We start from the raw sequence: 22342 nt of genomic DNA, 5'->3' as shown, positions 1-22342 counted from the left end.
ATGGAGAAAAGAAGATACAAAGATTTGCCATTATCTGCTAAACAGGGTGAATAAGTTAGATGGGTTGAATGGTCTCCACCTATTCCTATACTTCTATGTTCCTATGAATCATGGTGGAGCCCCACATCTGAAGCAAGCATATTCAGAAGCAATTTGATTCTTGCTGGTTCAGTATAAGTACAACGGGCATGAATCAAATTAGACTGCAATTTTCACCATGGTCTTTAAAACAACAACAACAACAACAACAAGATTCCATTTATAAAGTGCCTTTCACGTCAGAGGACGTCCCAAAAGCTGTCAGATGGTCCTGAAGATTTCACAGGATTTTTTAGTAACATTAAAAAATGATCGGACGGATTTTGAGTTGTCCACTAACAAGATTCAGGACTGTTAGATTTCGAGATTGATTTAGGTTTAGAGATTCTTTCGCATTAAAATAACAATAATAATCATGACCCTTATATTTGGTATAGCTCCTTTCACATTGGGATGACTTCCCAAAGTGCTTCAATGCATATACTGTAAAATGCAGTGACTGTGTTTTGTGGGTGGACGTGGCAGCCATTTTACGCAAAGACATGTTCAACAAACAGCCATGAAGTGAATGAACAATTTTATTTGGGGAATTATTGGCCAGGGCACTGCGAGAAACTGGCTTCCCACAAAGAATCTTATAGCAGGTATTATTTTCTATTTGATGGCAAAGCCTGTGGCACAATACAGTTAGTGCACCACACGTTGTACCATCTGCCTGCCCTTTCAATAAGAAAAATGAAATTATTAGACATCACATTGTAAAGTCACAGAAGATTAACTAAAGATGTAGTGGAAGTTTGGGGAGTAGCTGAAATCTGTTCAAGTTTTACTTCTTAGCTTTGCCAATAAATTACGCAAGGGTAAAATTTGCCAGGTTCAATAACTTGTTCCTTATGATAACTAACAGAGGAACATTCTATCTAACTTCTTCCCTACTATAGTCAACGTTAAGCTACAAGACAATTCAGGTAGCTCACTGCTGTTCCCTGAGGCCATCCCTCCAGCATCATCTATAAATTACCTTGTGGGGCTCTGTCATTTCTGCCATCATTCAGGTGGATAAATTAGATACAAATAGAAAACTGATTGGATTTAGTTGTTTTTCTGATATGAAATAATGATTTTAGGCCCAAATTATTAATAATGCAAATATAGTTTTTGAAATTGCATTCCATCAGAATTTTGCTGAGATGGTGGGGCAGGGGGAGGAAAATTGTGACGTTCAATAATGTTTTGTGGTGATGACAAGGAACAGGTTATTGAACATTGTAAACTTTTCCCCTAAAGTTTCTTTTCTACAGTTCTGCAGTACTTGGCATATCACTTGTTTATGCATGACTGATATTGCAATCGTTTTGCACTGGTTCATTTTACTGTGGAATCTAAGCCTGGTAGAGAACAAATAAAAACACATGTGAATCCAATAGGAAGCAGATGGAGGAATCCAGCTTTATAGATCTGTTCCTAACTACTCACAACAATTTCAACTCAGTGACCAGGGTGATTAATACCTATTATTGGATTAGTTTCCATTGAAAAAAAACATACAGAACCTCAATTCTATCAATCAGTGAAGCTTATTTTTATACAATACAAATATATAAACAGACAAACTCAAATCAGATTCCATGTGATATAAATGTCGAAGGTGAATAAATGAGGCTGGGTGTATTGACTTGGACTGAAAGCAGAACAAGATGGCTTTGCTTTAAATTGACAAGCCTCAAGGAGGTAAAGATATTAGATGATCCCCCTTCCCCGCGCGCACACACACACACGTATACACACACACACACACACACACACACACACAGTAGTGGATATGTAGATCATAATCATAGCAAAAAACAGTTGATGCTAAGTCAATCCATTCATTTTTTAAAAAACTCTGGACATTTATTTGCTTGAGAGCAGTATTAGTGTGCAAAGGACATTGTATAAATGCAAGTTGTTGTTATAGAGAATACAGGTAGAGATGGCAGAGTGAAATACAATACAAATTTACATTTGTATAGCACCTTTCATGTCGAGAGGACATCCTAAAGTGCTGGTCAGATTAGGGTTTGCACCAAGCTGGGGTGGGGGCTATGGAGGTTGGGACAATGGAGAGCAAGGGGGTGAGGGGGCCATAGATAGCTAAATCCACAGACAAAGAGGAAGGTCTTTAGATGGAACTTACAGGAGGCGAAGGAAGGAAAGACGTGAAGGACTCTGAGCTGAAGTTCCAGAGAGTGGGGGCAGTTATCCTGAAAGCTAAACTGCCAATGAGTCATTGGGTTGACTAGGGTTTGAGCAGGTCACAGGGGTCATAGAATGGGGAACCAGATCGTAGAATGATTTAAAGGTTAGGATAAAGATCTTACTCTTAATCCGCTGGGGCATTTCAAGCTAGTAGAGTGAGACGAGGAATGGGGATGATAGGTTCATAGAGCCTAGTGCAGGAAATGAACAAATACTCACAAGATCAGTTGAATGTAGAAAATACGTGATCCTAACCTTTCTCCATGAGCCACAGTGATTTCTCTGCTACTGGGATAGGATGAGGCGATGTCGGTAGAGTTGAGGAGACCAGATTTGGAAAAGTGAGATTGGATGAATCAACTGGAGATACATTTGGGGTCCAAGAGTATTTATGGAAACTTTTGCTCAGGACACAGAGTGGTCGAGCCCATGATAAAATTAGTTTTGCATAGTCTGTAAAAGGAGCAGGTTTGATGAGCTGAATAATCTTTCGTATTTTATCCTTTGTTACGTTTTGGAATGGATTTTGTTTCAAAGTCATTGCCTTTCCATGTAGCACTGTCTTCTGCACATGGAGGTTTCCAACAGCAGTCCCTTCTCTTTTCTTCATACGCACACACAACACAAATACAGGACACATTAAAGATATTCATTGCTTTCATGTAGCGCCATGTATTCCCCCTGGGTAGGGGATAGGAACTAGCCCAGGTTTAGACAGTAAGTTTGGCTATGAACTAACCAAAGCCCACTCAACTAAACACAGCAGCCAATTTGTACTCAGAAATGTTCCACAACAGTCAGGATTGTTGCTAGGACATTGGAAGAAATTCCCTTCCCTTTTTGAATAGTGCCATGGGATCTTTAACATCCACTTGAACAAGGAGATGGGGCATTAGTTTATTGTCTCATTCAAAGGTGGTACATCTGACAATGTACACTCCCAGTACTACATTGGAATTTCAACATGGACTGAGTTCCAAGTCCTGACGTGGGGCTTGAATCGCAACCTTCTGACACAGAGTGTTATTAACTGATCCAGATTGATACCAAAACAATTTACATTTATATAGCACCCTTCACATAGGATAGCATCTCAGAGCGCTGCACAATGGTGGGACTGGCCACGACCGAGGGAAAAGGGGGAGGGGAGATAAGTCTTAAAGTGGTATTTGAAGATAGATAAAGAGAGATTGAGGCAGAGGGGTTGAGGCAGGGAGTTCCACAGGTTAGGAGGATAGTGACTGATGGTATGGCCATCAATGGTTGGAACCACAGTTCATTCCTGTGGAAAAAAAATTACTAGTTGTCAATAAATGCTATTTTTTTGTTCAGGATTATAAAGATTTGAACATGTCTGGACTCTTTCCATCTACAGCTTGCAGATCTGAGAAGAGTCTAGACAATTTACAAATCTTTGTCCTATCATAATTCATAAATCAATTCAGCTCAGCAGGAAAAAAACACTTAACCAAAAGGTATAATTTACAACAAAAGCAAATAGATTTCTAACATTAACAATACCTGTAGTTTCTGGTTGAGATTTGGCAGTAGACTGATTATGTTTAATGTACAATAGATTTAGATAATTGAGGAACATTTTACTCTGAATCAGGAATTACTATTTAATCTTCATGCTTGGATCAGGAACTAGTTATGAAAGGAATGAATCAGATTGGAATTGATTGAAATTCAGTGTTTCAATCAAACATGTATTTGACTGGAATTGTCGACAGTATAATCTAAAGCATAGCCAAACTCAGGTTTTGTTTGTCTGTTTTGGGTTTTCATGCCTCAAGTAAAGAAAGCTGTATTTTTTGGTTGGATTGAATGGACTGATCAAATTTGGGTTGGCTTGATTTGCTGGACAGATTCCGAGTCATTCTTAATTATAGGATAAAAAATCAAGGTTTCTTTAAATTTGTTCACCTACTAAACACATACATCACATTCTGCAGTAAATACTGTGAAGCGCTTTGAGACATCCTTCCGATGTAAAAGGTGCTATAGCAAATGCATGAATTACTATTATTAGTCTTTATATTTCTAGGTGCCTTTAAGTGGCCTGAGGAATGCTGCAATACGATTCAGAAGGTTATGGATTCAAGCCTCATGTCAGGACTTTGAGCTCATAATTTAGGCTGACACTGTAGTGTTGGGGGACTGTTGCATAGCTGGATATACTGTCCTTTTGATAAGAAGTTAAACCAAGGTCTTGTCTGCCTGTTCGGCTAGATGTTAAAAATCCCATGTCTTTATTTGAAAAGAAAAGGGAGATTCTCTCGGTTATCCTAGCCATCAATCCAAGTGCAGATTTAAACATAATCATGCTGTTTGTGGGAGATTACTGTGTGAAAATTGGCTGCCGTGTCCACCTACAAATATACAGTCATTCTACTTTACAGAAAACAATCTGAAATGCTTTGCGAAATTGACATGAGAGCTTTATCAAATGCAAAGATTATTATTATTTAACTGCAAATCTCAATTCCATTTCACTACATTCCTGGGTCCTGAAATATCTCATGGTTCTAGGCTCAAGACCATAGTCTAAAAATTCAAGATTGTGCAGAATTGTGGAAAACAATCTTAAATTTGGTATTAATATGGAAGCTATTTTCTCAAAAATAACTGCGGAAAATTGGCTTCCCAATTAGAATTGAATTTAAGACAGTTTTCCAAATTCTGCACAATTGTCTTACGGCGGAGACTATGAGAAATTGCAGGTCTCTGATCTTCCATATGTATAATGCTTTTTTTCTCAGTTCAGTAACACGTCTTTCTCATCAGTATTTGATATGGCACCAAGCACACTCTCAGCCCAGTCCTAGGGAACATAAGCGCACAAGAAAACCCACCCTCTATCACCTCAAGGCACACGGCATCACGACTCCACGGCCACACTGCATGGAATATCTAGTTATTTTGGTGTACTACTTTTTCAGATAAGTAATCTTGTCAAGATGTGCTCGCTGCCTTTTGCCAAGAATAATATACTCAGTAGAGGCAGGAGTAAAGAGACCGTAACTCGTGTGACTACCTTCCAGCTCCTTTGTTATGCAAGTGGAATCATCGGAGTTTAGAAAGTCCCTGTTCTATACTTGTAACAAATGCATCAATTCATCTTTTTTTTATTGCTTTTAGTTTTCTCTTTGCACAGTGCATAGAGTAATACTATGTTAAATTAAACATGTCTCTGTGTATAGGGGCAGGTCCTGGTACAGTAGTTTAATAAAACCAGATGTGCTTGTCTGGTAGAAACAGTCCTACAAAATATTCTATGCGGAGCAGTAAGTTTCACGAGCTACTTTCTACACAAAGGAATAGCCGTCTGGCTGCTGAAAAAGTTTGAGAGCATTTGCTGTTTTGGTTATTGTTTTCTAACCTTCCTTCCCTCCCCGCCATGCAGAATTAGGGTTAACATGATGCTTACTGTTAGTTCTACTACCTCAAAAAAAATTATGGAAATATTTCAACATGGCTAAAAAGAGAGACATTCTACCACCAAATGTCAATGCTCAACGAGCGCTCTGGGTTGTACTGTATATGTCCTGGGATTTGTTGGGAATGTTTTAAAATAAAGCATGTGTGTTGATCTAAAATGATATGTTTATAACACACATCACACCATTTATAAAGAAGTTACCAGTGAAACCACCATCTGGCTTCAATAACCTTACTGAAGAACTACATATGTTGCTAAGCTTTTTTGTGCGATCGAGTGTGTATTTACGTATGTATGTGCGCACTGAACTTTACTTTCTAGCTTTAGTTGAGCATTTGAGTATAATCCTGGAAGGGAAGGAGAGAGGCAACTTCATAAGAAAATATAGATAATAAAGGTGATTTTTTCTGGGTCTGAAGATTTGAGATACTACGTTGCCATGTACATTAGTGACTTAAAAAAGCTGGTTTAAGCCATGTCAGAATAGCCATGTAGTATAAAACCTGCCTCATTGTATGTTACACTGCCTGGAGTCCTAAGTAGCTGCCAAATTTCTATCAAGCACATGATTAATGATACGAATTGCATTCCTCAGCCCAAATGGGAACTATTTAGATGAAATACGAGCACCTAGTTCATTTTTGCCTGCTGTTAATGTAAAAGGGGCCTTAAATTAAATCTAATATCAGAATACATTTTGACAATGTACTTTCGGGGTGGGGGGGAGGGGAAAGAATGGCGCACACACTGTTATTTCATTAAATAATTCATAACAAAATCAATGAAGACAGAGATACTTGAAGCTTGTGCTTAATGTTGCTACCCTCTTGTGAATTGCATTGTGATTAGGTAAGATCAGATATCTGGACTATTAATGAGCCTTGCTCTTGCATGGGTTAATCCTGACTGCAGTTAAATTTAAAAATCAGGGTAAACCATGAGGCCCACTGGTAAGATGCAGCTTATGAAAAACCATCCAAGAATTATGAGTGCTCAATAATTAAAGAGAAAGTGATGGTTTCAATAATACTGAAAAATATCTCCCAAGAGTTAAAGCAGAGACAAAGCACTGAAAGGAGAAGCCCAGACTTCAGCACTTTCTCTGCTTAAGACATAGAGAGCTCCTCTGTGATTTAGGTCCTAGCTCCAGTTTAGTTCTAGAATTGAATCTATGCAGAAAATTCTGGTTTCTATATATATTTTGGCAAGCATTACCTGCTGCTTGAAAATTGTCTTGTCACTGACAGTGGCAAACATCAGAAAGTGAGTTGCTTCTTGAAGTGCTTTTTGCTGGAATTTCGAAGTAAAGGTCATTTTGAAACAAAACAACTAATGGTGGCGAAATCACGCACTGTAACGTAAATGTGTTGCACACAGTGAATTGGCGGTCAAAAATGTTAAGATGTATAGGATTTGGGAAAATTCACTCCTTATTATTTTTCTGCAGTTACATTTGGCTACTGCAGAAAATAAACTGTTTCTGGTCAGCCGAATACTTGACACGTGCGGAAACCCATCACAGTGATTAAACGTATCCAAACCAGACAGAGAGTTCCATGTGTACCACCTCCACGTGGAAATTCCTGTGTCCAGAATGGAATACGTACTCTCTCCCCAGAAAATTGGCATCCAATTAAAACTGAATTGAAGGATTTTCCAATGGTCTGGACTCAGACCTTCTCTGTTAACTGTTACCATACTGATGTCTCAATTTCAATAATGCAAAGATGCCAGTGCAAGCCAATTAAACTTGTTGTGAGTATTTTAATAGGCAGATGCTGCCTAAACGACCATTTCTCCATTCCTCCCAGGAGCCTTGTTAGGATCACTTTTAAATACCATTTGGTTTTGTGGCATGCGATGCAGAAGAGCCCTGTTTGCAGGGTGATGTGCTTAAGATTTGTACCCTCATATTGACCAGCAGAATAAGAGCAAGGAACAGTGCTTGTGCCATCGTGCAGCGGCAGAGGGTGAGGAGGGGGTATAACTGCACAGACGGCTCACAGCTGTTGGGTTTCCCTATAGGGAGGGAATTTATAGACTGCGAATGACTTTACTCAACATGAGTGAGGAGTGGGGCATGCACTGTTAAAGACCGCCCAGGGATACTGTGATTCAATAAGCTAATTGCAAATGATTTGGCTGTTGGACTCTTGGTCCCCCTCAGCTCTCTGGTTGCTATGTGGGTTACTGAAGCATCAACCTCTTATGTATGCACTAGGATCATTTCAAGTGCAAGCTAGAAACTTTTTCAGAGGTGGGTACTACAACATAGATTAGGCCACTGCTTAATAATAAATAATGCTGACAGAGAATCTATAATGTTGAAAGGTAAAATATAGAGACTGTGCATTCGTTGGTGAACCCAGCAGCCAATTTGCACACAGCAAGATCCCACAAACAATCTTAAAGTGATTGATTTTTCCGGGGTATCATTGCCCAGGACACCAGGAGAAACTTTGTTCCCTTTTCAGATAGTACAGTGGGATCTTTAATGTCCATCTGAACAGGGAGATCTTTAACTTCTATCTGAACAGGAGCTACAGTTTATTGCACTTTAAGGCACAATATCAACTGCCAGGATTATCACTATTATTTTATTAATCTCTTCATGAGATGAAAAATGTGGCTATATGATGTTAAATGATCACAATGAGAATGATCACATCACACACCCCAATATCTCAATCCCATTTATTTAATCTATTCATCTGCAACTTGATGGACAGAAACAATTCAACCACAGGCCAACCCAAAGCATAAAACATTCTGTCTTGGGCTCTTGTGATCACAAGAGCGCCTTAGGTAAAACTACAAATCTGTTGTGATATATAAACATTCCCTTGGCATTCATAAGGTCTGTGACCGTCGTAAAATGCATACCAATCCAAAATAATAAATTGGTCACTTCAATCCACGACTGTTTGTGGGACACTGCTGTGCGCAATTGGCTGCCGCATTTCGCCCACAAATATACAGTCAATTTATTTTAAAGTATATTCTGTGAAGCTCTTTGAGACGTCTAGAAGATGTGATAAGGTGCCATGTCAAATGCAAGGATTATTATTATTATTAATTACCTGGGTTCCATCCATGACTGACATGTTCTTGTGTTCATCAACAGTGCTGGACTGTTTCCAATTCTCTCCCTCTTTTATCTGTATGTCAAGCTTGGTTCATTGGTGACACTCTTGCCTTTGAGTCAGAAGGTTGTGAGTTCAAATCCCACACATTGGGATTTCATTTCACATAGCCTAAACTGACACTCAAATGCAGTGCTAGGGGTGTATTGCATTGTTGGAGGTGCCATCCTTTGGATGAGACGTTAAACCTCAGAGAACCCACAACTATCTGCCTGTTCGGGTGACGTTAAAGATCCCATAGCTTTATTCGAAAGAAGGGAGTTTCTCTCCTCTGATATCCTGGCCAACAATCCCCATAATAAAATTGGTCATTCACTTTATGGCTGTTTACGGGACATTGCTGTGCGCAATTGTGCTGGCACATTTGTCTATGAATACACAGTCACTCCACTTCACAGTAAAACCTATGAAGCACTTTGAGACATCCTTCTGATGAAGGCGTTATACCAAATGCAATGATAATTGTTATTATTATCTGGCTAGATGGCTCATGGCAGATTTGCATTCCAATCTTTTACCTGGATTGCTCCCAGCTCTGTGGCACCCATATCTATCTATAATCTGTTATCTATAATATCTATTATCTATAATCTGTACATCAGCAGAACCAGATGCATTTGAAATACCAAATCAAGGTTGGTGGTGCATTGACTGTACTGGAGTTCTTCAGCACTTTTTTGTTGTTGTTGTATAAATGTAAATTGTGTTGTATTGTTGGAATTACGAAGAGAAGATGGAAATTTAGTTGCACTTTTATTGGGATTACACAATGATGATGTCAACAATTTGCGTTTATATAGTACCCTTCATGCAAGGTAGCATCCAGAAAGTTACCCAAGGAAGTTAAGAGAAGCAATACAATTGTTCGCATTATAATACAGTAACTGTTTCAAGGGTATTTCTCCCAGCATCTGAACATTAAATAACTTTGAAATTTGCTCCTTAAAAGGTTTCATTACTAACCATAAGGACCCAAGAAGTGATTGAATATGTGCAGCTTTTATTTACAATAACAATAATAAGAGTCAGGTGTATTTACGAGAATCTGGGCTTCATGGAATAAGGACTTGCTAGGTAGGGATTCCAAGAATATGACGTTCCTAGTTAAATTTCCCTTTGTAGAATTTGCGCTTATTCTCTGAGGGAGTGGCCATAATGTGTATGTTTCTCAGGAATACTTTTCAGCAGTTTACTCAGAATATGTTGTAAGCACTTTATCTTATGGATGCCCACTGTTCATAATGAACTATACGGTTATTAGGAACAGAAACAAAATGCAGGCAAGATTTTTGGGCTTGCTCTTTGCTTCTTTTTATGAACATATTTTAAACCAGGCTCTGGAATTATTGAATACTTGGTTCAGACTCTTCTGATGCTCACTCAATCTGAATGGATTTACTTTTTATTTTGGTCAAAAAAGCTCAGGGCCAGCAATTTATATAAACCAGCATAAGCTGCACCATATTGAACACTATTTAAGGCCAAAAACAATAAGTGCATTTATTTATCACTTTTCATTCATCATACAAATTGTTCATTTGTTTTGTATCAAGCTCTCTTCCAATCTTAGATATTCTTATGCCCAGTCCAACAGATTTTCCAGTACGTAAATGTAAATGTTTAGGAAGTGCAGGTAAGATCACAAGATCACTAAATTGGTCTGGATGAAGAAAGCCCATCCGATCTCATCCTTCCAGAACACCCATCCTCTGTTTCCAACCCCCACCCCACATCCCTAACCCCTGCCTCAGCATAAATGTTTTTAAATGAGTCCAGTGTCCTGGCCTCAACCACCTTTCCTGGAATCCTGTTCCCTCTGTGTAAATTAACCTCTGCGTAAAGAAAAACTTTCTGGTATTTGCCCTGAAATTGTCCTTTACAACTCTAAACTTGTGTCCTCTTATTCTACTGTCTGTTGCCATGCAGAACTTTCAATGTTAAGCTATGTGGTTTTCGTTGGTTGAACTCCAGCAGTACCCCAATGCACAATCTAGGATCTCCAAGCCTTGGCTCTTGCCAAACTGCACCTAAGCGCTCTCCAGAACGAAGTAAGCATAGTGTATCTCTCCAAGCAGAGAGTGAACATTTTTGCCAGACACAGGAAAATTTAGGTGGCAAACATCTGTGGCACTTTTGTTAACACATGGTTTGAAATTTGAACTAATAAGTTGTTAGTAAATGCGGGTACCCATATAACGTTATCCAGATGAAACATATTGGCAACCATGTCAGTTCATGATTTCCGCATGTCTGCAACTTTGCCCACCCAAAAAGGGAAATTTCATGTTGTTTGCAATAAATTTCCTTTTGGAGGCTTCACATGGTTTTCAGTGGAAGTTGCACAGTTTATAGCTTAGGTCCAACCGTTGTTTCAGAATAACTGCAGTAAGGCCTAAATGTTGATTTTATTATGTGGTGGAAAAAAAATTAAACACACATTTTGCCAAAGCAAAAAAAACTCAGAGATTCATACAGCGCAATTTTATGAAGGTGGGGGCGGGGGCAATATATCGAGAACATCAGTATTATACTCAATTACCACCAGGGGGAAAATTACTATTGACAACGCAGGTCTTCTCAGCCCATTTACAGGATTCTGCACATTCCAATCAGGCTTGACACAGCGGTTGATAATTACAAATAATTACCACAAGTGAAATAAAATGCATAATTTCGCCAATTATTAGTGGATGGATCAAAGTCCCTGAATATTCCAATATTTCACAACCATTACACCACCAATACGATTAGCCACAGTTAAGCCAAGACTTATTACTGGCAAAAGGCTTCATTGGGATGTAAAACCTTATTGCTGCATTGCGTTACCAAGGCATCTAAAAAGTGCTGCAGCAGAAATGCAATGTTGCATTGTCACTGGTAAAACATGTCTCAAAGTGCTTCACACAATTTACAACAACCACTTGCATTTATATAGTGCCCCTCACGAATGGTAGCGTCCCAGAATGCTTTATTGTAAAGTGTAGTGACTGTGTGTTTTGTAGGCTAACTGCACTGTAGCCAGGGAAACATATGCATCCACACTATTCTTGTGGAGTCCTTTCACGATGCGAAGACGTCTCAAGTAGTTTGACATTGCTGGCTTGGCATGCGAGCTGTGGGTGGGAGGCAAAATGGGGTGGTTGTGGGGTAGGGGGTGAAGAAAGATGACCAAAAGCCCAGGGAAAGAGATAGGTCTTGAAATCAGCCTCAATGAGGGGAAGGGGGAGTCAATCGGAGGGATTCTGGGATAGAGTTACTTTGGGGTAATATACACCACCGATATGATTACCCACAGTTAAGCCAAGATTTATTACTGACAAAAGGTAATATTTGCAGTAGATAGTATGTTCCTTAAATAATCAATAAATAATGCTTTTATTTTGTAGATGTTAGGCTCTTCATCAAACTCTGAGTGTATTTTTTTTAATTCAATTGTGCTTTTAGAATATTATCTACCAAAGGGGCCCGAAATCTGGGTTTTATTTGTCCAAACAGTTCACTTTAGCAATCAGGAGGGAGGGCGGGGCCTGAAGCCGCCAGGCCAATTGCTAAATGTTAATGTTTTGGGGTTGAGGAGAGCTTAGGTTTCAGATCTGCCTGGCAGATCAACATCGGGGGAAACATTGAACAAATAAGAAATTAGAGCTTGATGTAGGGCCTTAGTTTATAAAACCAAAGTGCTCGCCTCAGAGTCAAATAAAATGGTAGTGCCAGGATCCTGAGAGGAGCAAACCAGTACCTTACAGCAGGTGTTAGCACCTGCTGGTGGTCATCAAATGTTCCTTAACTTACTTAAGGAACGCTCTGTCCCCCCAATATAAGCTGCATCAATATTGGCTGGAAAGGCAACAGGCTGCAGGATTTCTATATGTTTATTAAATATGTATATTAAATAGGATGAAGAACTTGCACAAAGGAAGCAAAAAAGAAATAATAATAATAATAATCCTTGCATTTGATATAGCGATTTTCATGTCAGGAGGACATCCCAAAGCGCTTCACAGAACACACTGTAAAGTGAATTGACTGTATATTTGTGGGCGAACGCGGCAGCCAATTGCGCACAGCAATGTCCCACAAACAGTCGTAGAATGAAAATGACCAATTTATTATTGTTTTTGGTTTTGGAGGGATTATTACTAGGCGTGTGGAGTAAGGAAACTTGCCCAAGGTTTCGCCCTGACCTGCCTGGAATTGAACTCAGGTCTCTCGCTTGCAAAGCGAGTGCTCTAACCACTGAGCTACAGGACTCCGATATAATGGACATAGTAATAAAAAAACGATAGTTTTAAGCTGTGAATTCCGAATGGAAGTTGACTGCTGCGGGTTACGTGCAGAAAGGAACAAAAGACCGTTAACGGAAGGGGTTCCCTCACGGAAAACCACTGATGTAAATGAGAACAGCCTTCACCATGCCAAAGTCCATCATCTCAGTGTGTCAGTCTGGTTCAGTTGGTAGCGCTCTCTCCTCTTAGTCAGAAGGTTATAGGTTCAAGCCCCAAGTTGAGACTTAGAACTCATATAGTCTAAGCCAGTGGTGGCCAACCTTTTTGGTCAGCCAACAAACATACATTTTCTTGAATGAATATTTCTTGATTCATACCATCAATCAAGAAATATTCAATCAAGAAAAAAATGGAAACAAAACATTGATTCAAAACAGATTCACCTAGACTGTTACTCACGTTTGCCAGGCCACTTCTTGACAGTCCACAGGCCAATCTAGACTGCCAGTCCAATAAAGTGCTGGGGGAACACTACATTGTTGGAGGTGCCATCCTTCAGATGGGATGTTAAACCAAGTGAGATGTCTTCCTGTTCAGGTGGACATGAAACATCTCATGCCACTGTTTGAAAAGTGAAGGGAGTTTCTCCCCATGCCCTGGCCAACAAACTCCCAAATAAAATTGGTAATTTACTTCACAGCTGATTGTGGAACATTGCAGCAACATTGGCTGCCACCTTTGTCTGTAAAACTGCAGTCAATACATTTTACAGTATATCCTGGGAAGTGCTTTGAGACATGTGAAAGATCTTACATCAGACATAAGGACTATTATCATTATCTCCTGTGTTACAGAAATGTGGCTAACCTTACAAAACCTCTGTTCGAGATCATAACCAGTAGAGCAATGTCAATGTTAAGCTTATGTCTATATTTGTGCTGGGAACGCAAGAGTTTGAGCTGCTCCCTCATTGTTCTGTTTCAGTTCAACCCACACTGTAGTTTTACCTCTAGAACTGTCTACATCTAACTGCCAATCCTCAACCACTATGTCCTGAAGTATGGAATTCCCTGCTTCATTACCTCTGCCTTGTCCCCTCTTTGCCCATCTTCAGATCGCACCTAAGTTTTTCAATTTTTCTTCTTCGACTGTGCCTATGGTCACCTCCCCCTTCTCCCTGGCTCGGGGTCAAACTACGCCATCAGCACTCCGAGACACTACCCCATGTCGTAGAATTATACAGCACAGAAGGAGGCCATTTGGCCCATCGTGTCTGTGTCGGCTCTTTCAAAAGAGTTATCCAATTCAATCCCACTCCTCCCGCTCTCTCCCCATAGCCCTTCAAACTTGTCCTCCCCAAATAATTATCTATACAATTACGTGAAGGTTACTTTTTAATTGCGAGTTGGTCACACATTAAACAGCGAATGTTACAGCACAGAAACAGGCCCAATTAGTTTGGGCTATGTTTATATGACACACAAACTGCATCCCATCTAATTCCTTCACCTATTCCCTTCTATTCCCTTCTCTGTCAAGTATACATCACATTTCCTCTTAAAAACATTGATGGTTTTTGCTTTAACCACAGCTACTGACAGTGAGTTCCACATTCTGACCACCCTCTGCGTGAAGATGTTCCTCTTAAGCTCTCTGTTAGATAGGACCACCACAGTAGTGTGAGAGTACAGTAGCTGTTTTATATTTAAGACACCAGATTTTCTTCCCAGACTGTGCTATCGTATTTCGGTTTATGGTAGGGAAAACTATCTGAAATTCGGTCTACAATTGGTTTCAGTGCCTTTGGGCTGCAGAGGAGAACATTTTCTGGGTTTTCTGCTTGCTGACTTATAACCCTGTGGAAAGTGTGTGTGTGGATACAGGTGAGAATAGCATTGGTCTTGGCTGCGATCTCACTGTGATTGATTGCCCTGCTGACATTCATTGTGTGCGCTCACACATGCACAAGGAGGCTATTGGCACCTGTGGAACTGTACTCCACCAGGTCTGAGCATCTTTAGGAGAGCAGTAATGAGACCAAATTGACAAGAGATATAAATCACTAACTGCAAAGTACATATATTATTGGAATCTAATGTTCAGTATTTTTTCAACAGAAAATTGTAACTTCTCAAATTTTGAAAACATTGAATGTGCTGAAGAATATTTTATTGAATATCTGAAACACTATTGAATGCATTTGATAATTAAATATTTCTAATTAACATCTTACCTTCATATAGTGCACTTTGTGTAGAGTAACGTTTTGGAGTGGTTTACAGGAGTTGGACACTATAATAATAATCCTAGGATTTAACATTGCACCTTATCACATTATTGAGATGTCTCAACAGGATATAGTCACAAGATTATAGTGTAACGTAGATTGACTGTACATTTTGTGGGCAAAAAGCAAGGAAGGAAAGAGAAGGGGAGGTGGCCATTCCATGTTCAAAGAGGTAAGATATGAGGCAGGACTTAAAGACAGAAAGAGTGGGGGCGAGATGGAATGGCAGAGGGAGGCGATCCGGAGGTTAGGGGTATAGAAACAAATGGTAGAGCAGAGAGGGCCAGGGGCACTAATAAGACCAAGTTAGCTGAACAGAGAGGATGAGAAGAGTAGGGTAGGAGAAGATCAGAGAGATAAGTGGTGCCAGGAAATGGATGGATTTGTAGGTGAGGATGCAGACCTTGAGATCGATCTGCTGGGAGGCAGGAAAATCATGGAGCCTAATGAGGACTAGGCTGATGCCATGTGGAATTCAATGTGGATAAGATAAGGATGCAGCTTGTGTCGGATCTCGGGAAAAATGAATTGCAGCTTGTGATGAATCCAGAGAGACCTGCGAGGAGTGCATTGGAAAAGTCTAAGTGGGATGTGACAAAAGTGTGAATGAGTACTAAGAAATCTGTTAAGGAATACTGTAAATTAGGTTTCACAATGTAATTTCTAAAATACGCTATTTGATACTTGAAGTGCCTCCCAGTGTGAAAGGTGCTATATAAATGCAATACAAATGTCACCTACCTCTTCCTCCAGCACATTGTTCTCCACTTATGCACCAAGGAGTGCTGTTGGGAGGATGTCAGCTCACTCTCTCAGGAGGTTGCTGTTTGCTGGCTTTTCATACTCGGAACCTATACGTGGACATGTAGCAAAGCACAACAGAAGAGAGTGAAGCATGGAAGATGTTGAATGCAGGATTCAGGCTGTGAGTGTCCTGCAGGTGAAACCTTCTCCCACACACTATTCTGCTGTTTGTCTCGAAGGCTTTACATTCGTTTCAAATTGGAACTCCCAGCAATAAATGTTAAGGTGGTTTTTGAGTAGAGCCTCAATCGTATCCAGCTATTCATTCTTCGGCAAAGGGCCTGGCTCAGTTGATATCACTCACCTCTAGGTCAAATAATTGTGGGTTTAAGCCCCAGTGTGCTGCATTGTCGGAGGTGCTATTCTTTGGATGAGACATTAAACCAAAGCACGTCTGCCTGTTCAGGTGGACTTTAAAGATCCCAGGTGTCATTTACTTGTTCTGGAGGTTACGATCGGTGTTAAAGAACGCCTGCGCTATTTTAAAAAAAGGGAGGGAGCTCTACCTGTGCCCTGATCACTGTTCATCCATCATCCAAATTCACCAAAAGAAGAGATTGAATTTGGTCATCCATTTCAATGCAGTTGGTGCAACATTGCTGATGCAGGCTAGGTACCATGTTTGCCTGCATAATGATACTTCAAAGTAACTCATTGTGTGAAATATTTTGAAATAATTCAACATGACAAGGCATTATATCAAATGTAAATATTATTACAAGGCATCCTTCAATATAAATTATTTGTAAATAGCTTGACAGGAAGAGAAAATAGTGCAAGATATAAAGAGATTCACAGCGAAATCTCTTCCCTCGGCCTAAAATACACGTTAATGGATTCCATGAAATTGAATATAATTTACAAAAACAGCAAAGTTCAATATTTTCTTTCAAGCTTTTCTTTTAGAGGCCAAAAAAGGCTGAATCTGTTCCCAGGATTCTACATGACTTTTTGATGGAATTAAAAATATAAAATCCAAATCTTCTGGAACAAGGCAATTGAAGTAGATAAACTAGTTAGCCCATCAAGCTTGTTCTGCTATTCTACTGGAACATACAATAATGATAATAATTGCATTATAACAACTTGCAGTAATATAGCATCCTTCACGCAGAATTGTGTCTCAAAACAATGTTGAATTGTGGGATTGGACATTAAAAGAGGGAGAAGCGAGAGATGGAGATGACCATATGAACTGTTGAGTAAGTAAGTCTTGAAGTGGGATTTAACAACTTTCCGGAAGTACTGTAAAATGTACTGTAGTTTATAGGTGAATACCAATTTACGCGCAATGTCCCACAAGCTGCAATGAAGTGAATGACAATTTTATTTGGGGGATTGTTGGCCAGGATCTCCGGAAAATGCCCATTTCTTTTTGAATATGGCCATGTGATTTTTAACTCCCAACTCGACAGTCAGAAGGGATCTTGGTTATATGTTTAACAGATTACCAAACGCAAAAATACTTTGAATTGAATGTAAAATGGAAATTGCTTGAATGGATGGAAGATTGTGAGAATATATATTTCCTTGTTCCAGCTCGAGTTGATGCAAAATATTATTGGGGGTATTTAAAAGCCGTTATTTTAGTGGGATTTCTCTGCCTTTTCTACATATTAGCTTTTAATTCCAAAGTACCAATCCTTTTCCCTTTTAAACACCACCAGTAAAATGTTGCATCAACTCCAGGGAAGTACATAATCTCATAACCATCCAACTGTTCAAACACTCTCCATTTTCAGTGAATTCAAAGGATTTATGCACTTGGTAATCCGGTGCACATTTTTCATCAAGCCTTTTCTATAGAAATGCAACATGTTCACACATGGCCTTTGGAAAGTTATGAATGGGCCCTTGTTTTCATTTCTCTCTGAAGCAACAGTAACAACATTGCATGAGTGAATGAAATCCCTTGGTGTCGAGTGAGGAGTTGGTGATTTCCTGCTGATGGAAAAGGTGTTGACTCTTCCTCTGGATTTTCCCTTTGGAGTTTGTGACACTGCCATTCTTTGCAAAAAACGGCTTTGGATTTCTGAGTCATATTTTTGGCACAGAATAAAAGCTGCAGACAGGTTTAATCAGAGTGCAGCCTGGAATTGTTAATTTCGCCCCAAATGGTTACGGATTAGGCAAAAAGTAATTCTATAATCTGTAGGGATCTGAATGAATCTGCGACATTTTAGCAGAAGGAAATGGCTAAGACTCCCAACAAATTGCTTTCTTTCTCAATCTGACTATCTACCTAGCCACCACATCCTTCAATTCCTTTGCTCTACAGAAACACATCTAGTTGCACTATAAACCCATTTAGACTATACACTTCACTGGTAACTGTCTGCTCTTTGTCAAAAATTATTTGTCAGATGTCCCTCTTTAACCTTGACTTTCTAACTGATCTTTCCTTAGGCCTGAAATTTCATATAGTATTTGTCTTTAAGACCAATTTTGTCAATAAATGTGGAAAATTCTTAAATTCAGTTAGTGGGATAGTGGGATTAGTAAAATTGGCTGCCACATTCACCCACAAATACATACGGCTATAAGATTTGCAATATATCCCGTGAAGTGCTTTGAGATGTCCTCCCAAGTGAAAGGTCAAATATACGGATTATTATTACAAAAAATTCCAGCTGAACCTTCCCCTCTGAATTGGTCAATATCAGGAGTTCTTGCAGATTAATGCAATAATAATAATAATCCTTGCATTTGATATAGCGCTTTTCACGTCGGGAGGACGTCCCAAAGTGCTTCACAGAATATACTGTAAGTGAATTGACTGTATATTTGTGGGCGAACGCGGCAGCCAATTGCGCACAGCAATGTCCCACAAACAGTCGTGGATTGAAAATGACCCATTTATTATTGTTTTGTTTTTTTTGGAGGGATTATTATTAGGCGTGTGGAGTAAGGAAACTTGCCCAAGGTTTCGCCCGGCCTGGAATTGAACTTAGGTCTCTCACTTGCAAAGTGAGTGCTCTAACCACTGAGCTACAGGACTCCAATGTAGTTCCAATTACCAGAACATGCCTACTAGTGTGTAATTCAAAATAATTGTTAATGAATCATATGAAGAAACATTGCAGTTTAGAGACCCCCAAACTGAGAACAACAGAGCAATATGTGATACCTTGCTTCAGTGACGGAATGTAAGACAAGATAGATTTGTAAACCCTAATATCTATACAAATTTTATTGCAACGCCCACCCCTCCCTCCATCTGAGTTAGTATGTATACCAATGATTACTTCAACAAAACAATTGATTTAAACTGAAATAGTTTGCAAAGGATGTAAAGTTCACATTTTAAGACGGACAGAATAATAATCTTCGCTGTTTGGCTAATTTATGTAAACTAATGGCCAAGCTCTATTTTTAGATGGATGTAAATGGCTCTCTTGTTGGACATCTGTAATGATTCTTGGGCCAATCTAATTAAAAGGTTGGCTAAGACAGATTTCTTCATTTCAGCCAAAAACTAAGTAGTGGTGTACATTTGGTTATGTCCCTGACGGCAGCTTTAAACCCATCACTTCATTCACACAACCGCGGAACCAACAGAGGTCAAGTTTAAGAACAAAAGTAGAACCAAGATCTGGAATTCCTTTGTTGTTAACATTTTATTGGACTCTTTCTGCCACATTTAATGGCAGAGTTTTATCTGTTGTGCTGGATATCAGCCCATGTTTATGTTGCTCATTGCTTACTCTTGTACTTTCTGGCTTAGTCGGGACAGAATTAAAACTTTAGTTATATAGAGCCACACAGCGTGTTTAACAAACCTTTATGATGAGATGCAGCAAAAAANTCAAAGGAGCCGATGAAATCCTTCCAGTGCTGAGTGTGGGACCACCACATTTAGAAAAATAGTGTAGTCTTTGCAGAGGCATTATCCATGTTGAGTATCTCAATATAATAAGCGTGACACAAGGTTATAGAGTGGCAGCTCATCACCAGAGTTTAGGGAGGCTATGCCACCACCACTTGGTTTTTATTGCCTGTCAGAATGGAATGTCACTGCATCTGGTGAGGTATCTAATACAATTGGACACCTAGGAGTGGCAAGTGTGATGTTCCTAGGTTACAAGGGACGCAATTTTCTCATGTTGTGCAACTAAATTATATCATTAGTAACCTCACTTGCTCACAAGCAACTGGATTTTTTTCTCTCAGGAAGCTTGAAGGTAACTGTTGATATTTTCGTACATTGCACAATACACTACGATTTACATAGCTCCTTGCACATCAGGAGGACATCTCAAAGTGCTTAACACTGCTGGCTGGACACCCGAGCTGGGAATGTGAGATGAATGAGATGTGGAGGGGAAAGATGACCCAAAGAGTGGTCGAAGAAGTATATCTTCAAACAGATCCTGAAGGTGAGGGAGTGAGTCAGAGGGATGGAGTTCCAGAGAGTGGGGCAGATATGGCAAGGGATATGAAGCAGGCCATGTTTGCTGAGCAAAGAGAATGTCTGGGTCGATAGGGCTAGAGTCAGAGAAAGAGAATAGGCATGGAGATAGAGGAAGTGAGAGCGATTCAGAGTCAGAGAGAAAGGCAACACAGGAGGCTAGCCTAAACAACAACAACAACAAAATTACATTTAGAGAGCGTCTTTCACGTCGGGAGGACGTCCCAAGGTGCTGAACGTCCTAAGGTGCTGAAAAGGGGGTGGGATTCCTGGATAATAGCCAATGTTTGTTTCTTTTTTACTTGTTTCTATTGACTATTGCAACCACTTCTGAGCTAACTTTGTAAGTGTTTAGGATATAAACAGAATTTTTTTTTTAGTCCATCATATTGAAAGCAGGAGCTGTTACTGAAGGTACATTAGGAAAAATTGATGTTGGAAATGTGACATGCTAAACGGCTGCACTGATGGGAGAAATGTTAGCAATAATATAGAAAACAAGATGATAAATGTGAAAATAATAGATTTATGCATATTACAAATAAATATGTCATCGTGGACACAGAGTTAATGTACAAGGCAGATCACCGTGTCTCCACACTTATGTTCGGTGGCAAAACCAAACTAGAATGAGAACAACATGTTAGTGACTTCAGAAAGCTGGCGTTCTATGAAGGGGCAATGTTTTCCATGTGTAGGCGCTGCAGGTACTGAATCAGAAGAAAATACATTCAAAACTGTCATTAACAACCTCTTAGGGGACTGGGCAAAATGGGCTTTATGTAAGGATGGCATCTGAGTAAGAGTTCGTTGGTAATCTCCCCAGACTGTCCTTAACACTCTCTGAATCCTTGCCCAACTTAGGCATCAGGTTCATTCCCCAGTTATCCTGCTTCCCCCACATCCGGGCCCTGGCCAGGACCGCTTTCCTCCACCTCCGCCACATTATCTGTATCCGACAATACCTCACTCCACAAGCTGCCAAAACCCTTATCTACGCCTTTGTCACCTCTTGACTGGACTACTCTAACCCCCTCCTCGCCGATCTCCCCTCCTCCACTATTCACAGAATTCAACTCATCCAAAACTTCGCCGCCTGCATTTTCACCCGCACCAAACACCGCCATCTCAATTACCCCAGTCCTTGCCAAACTCCACTGACTCCCTGTCACAGAACGGATCAACATCAAGATCCTCACTCGAGTGTTTAAATCCCTCCATTCCTTGGCATCCCTTGGAGGTTATCTCTTTAACCTCCTCGCTTCCCACTCGCTTTGTCTCTGGTCTACTAGCTCCGGCCTCCTCCTTGTACCTCAAATCCTCTGCTCCACTATTGGCAGCCATGCCTTCACACTACAGCCTGAAGCTTTGGAACTCCCTCCCTCAATTCCTTCGCCTTGCCCCCTCTTTCCCCATTTCAGGTTGTGCCTGAAGACCTTGCTCTTCGACTGCACCAATGTTCACCTTCCCCCTCCCCCGGCTCGGCATCGGGTACCACCATTGTTAAGTGTCCTAGGACGTGGCCTGGCATGGAGGGCTCTATATAAATATAAATTTTTGCTGTTGGTGCGCGAACCGGAATCTCCCAGGATGGTTGTTAACTGGGGGTGGTTGCTGAATGGAGGTGATCACTTGAACAGGTTTGACTGTATTAGTGGATGGTCCTTTTTTTATTCAGCTGTTGCTCATCTGGTGTATTATCAGTGTTTGTCTACAAATAAACAGTTACTACACTTTACAGAAAATCCTGTG

This window comes from Callorhinchus milii, unplaced genomic scaffold (assembly GCF_018977255.1).
Source record: "Callorhinchus milii isolate IMCB2004 unplaced genomic scaffold, IMCB_Cmil_1.0 Scaffold1, whole genome shotgun sequence".
NCBI classification, from domain to species: domain Eukaryota; kingdom Metazoa; phylum Chordata; class Chondrichthyes; order Chimaeriformes; family Callorhinchidae; genus Callorhinchus; species Callorhinchus milii.
Note: the sequence above shows the minus strand (reverse complement) of the source record.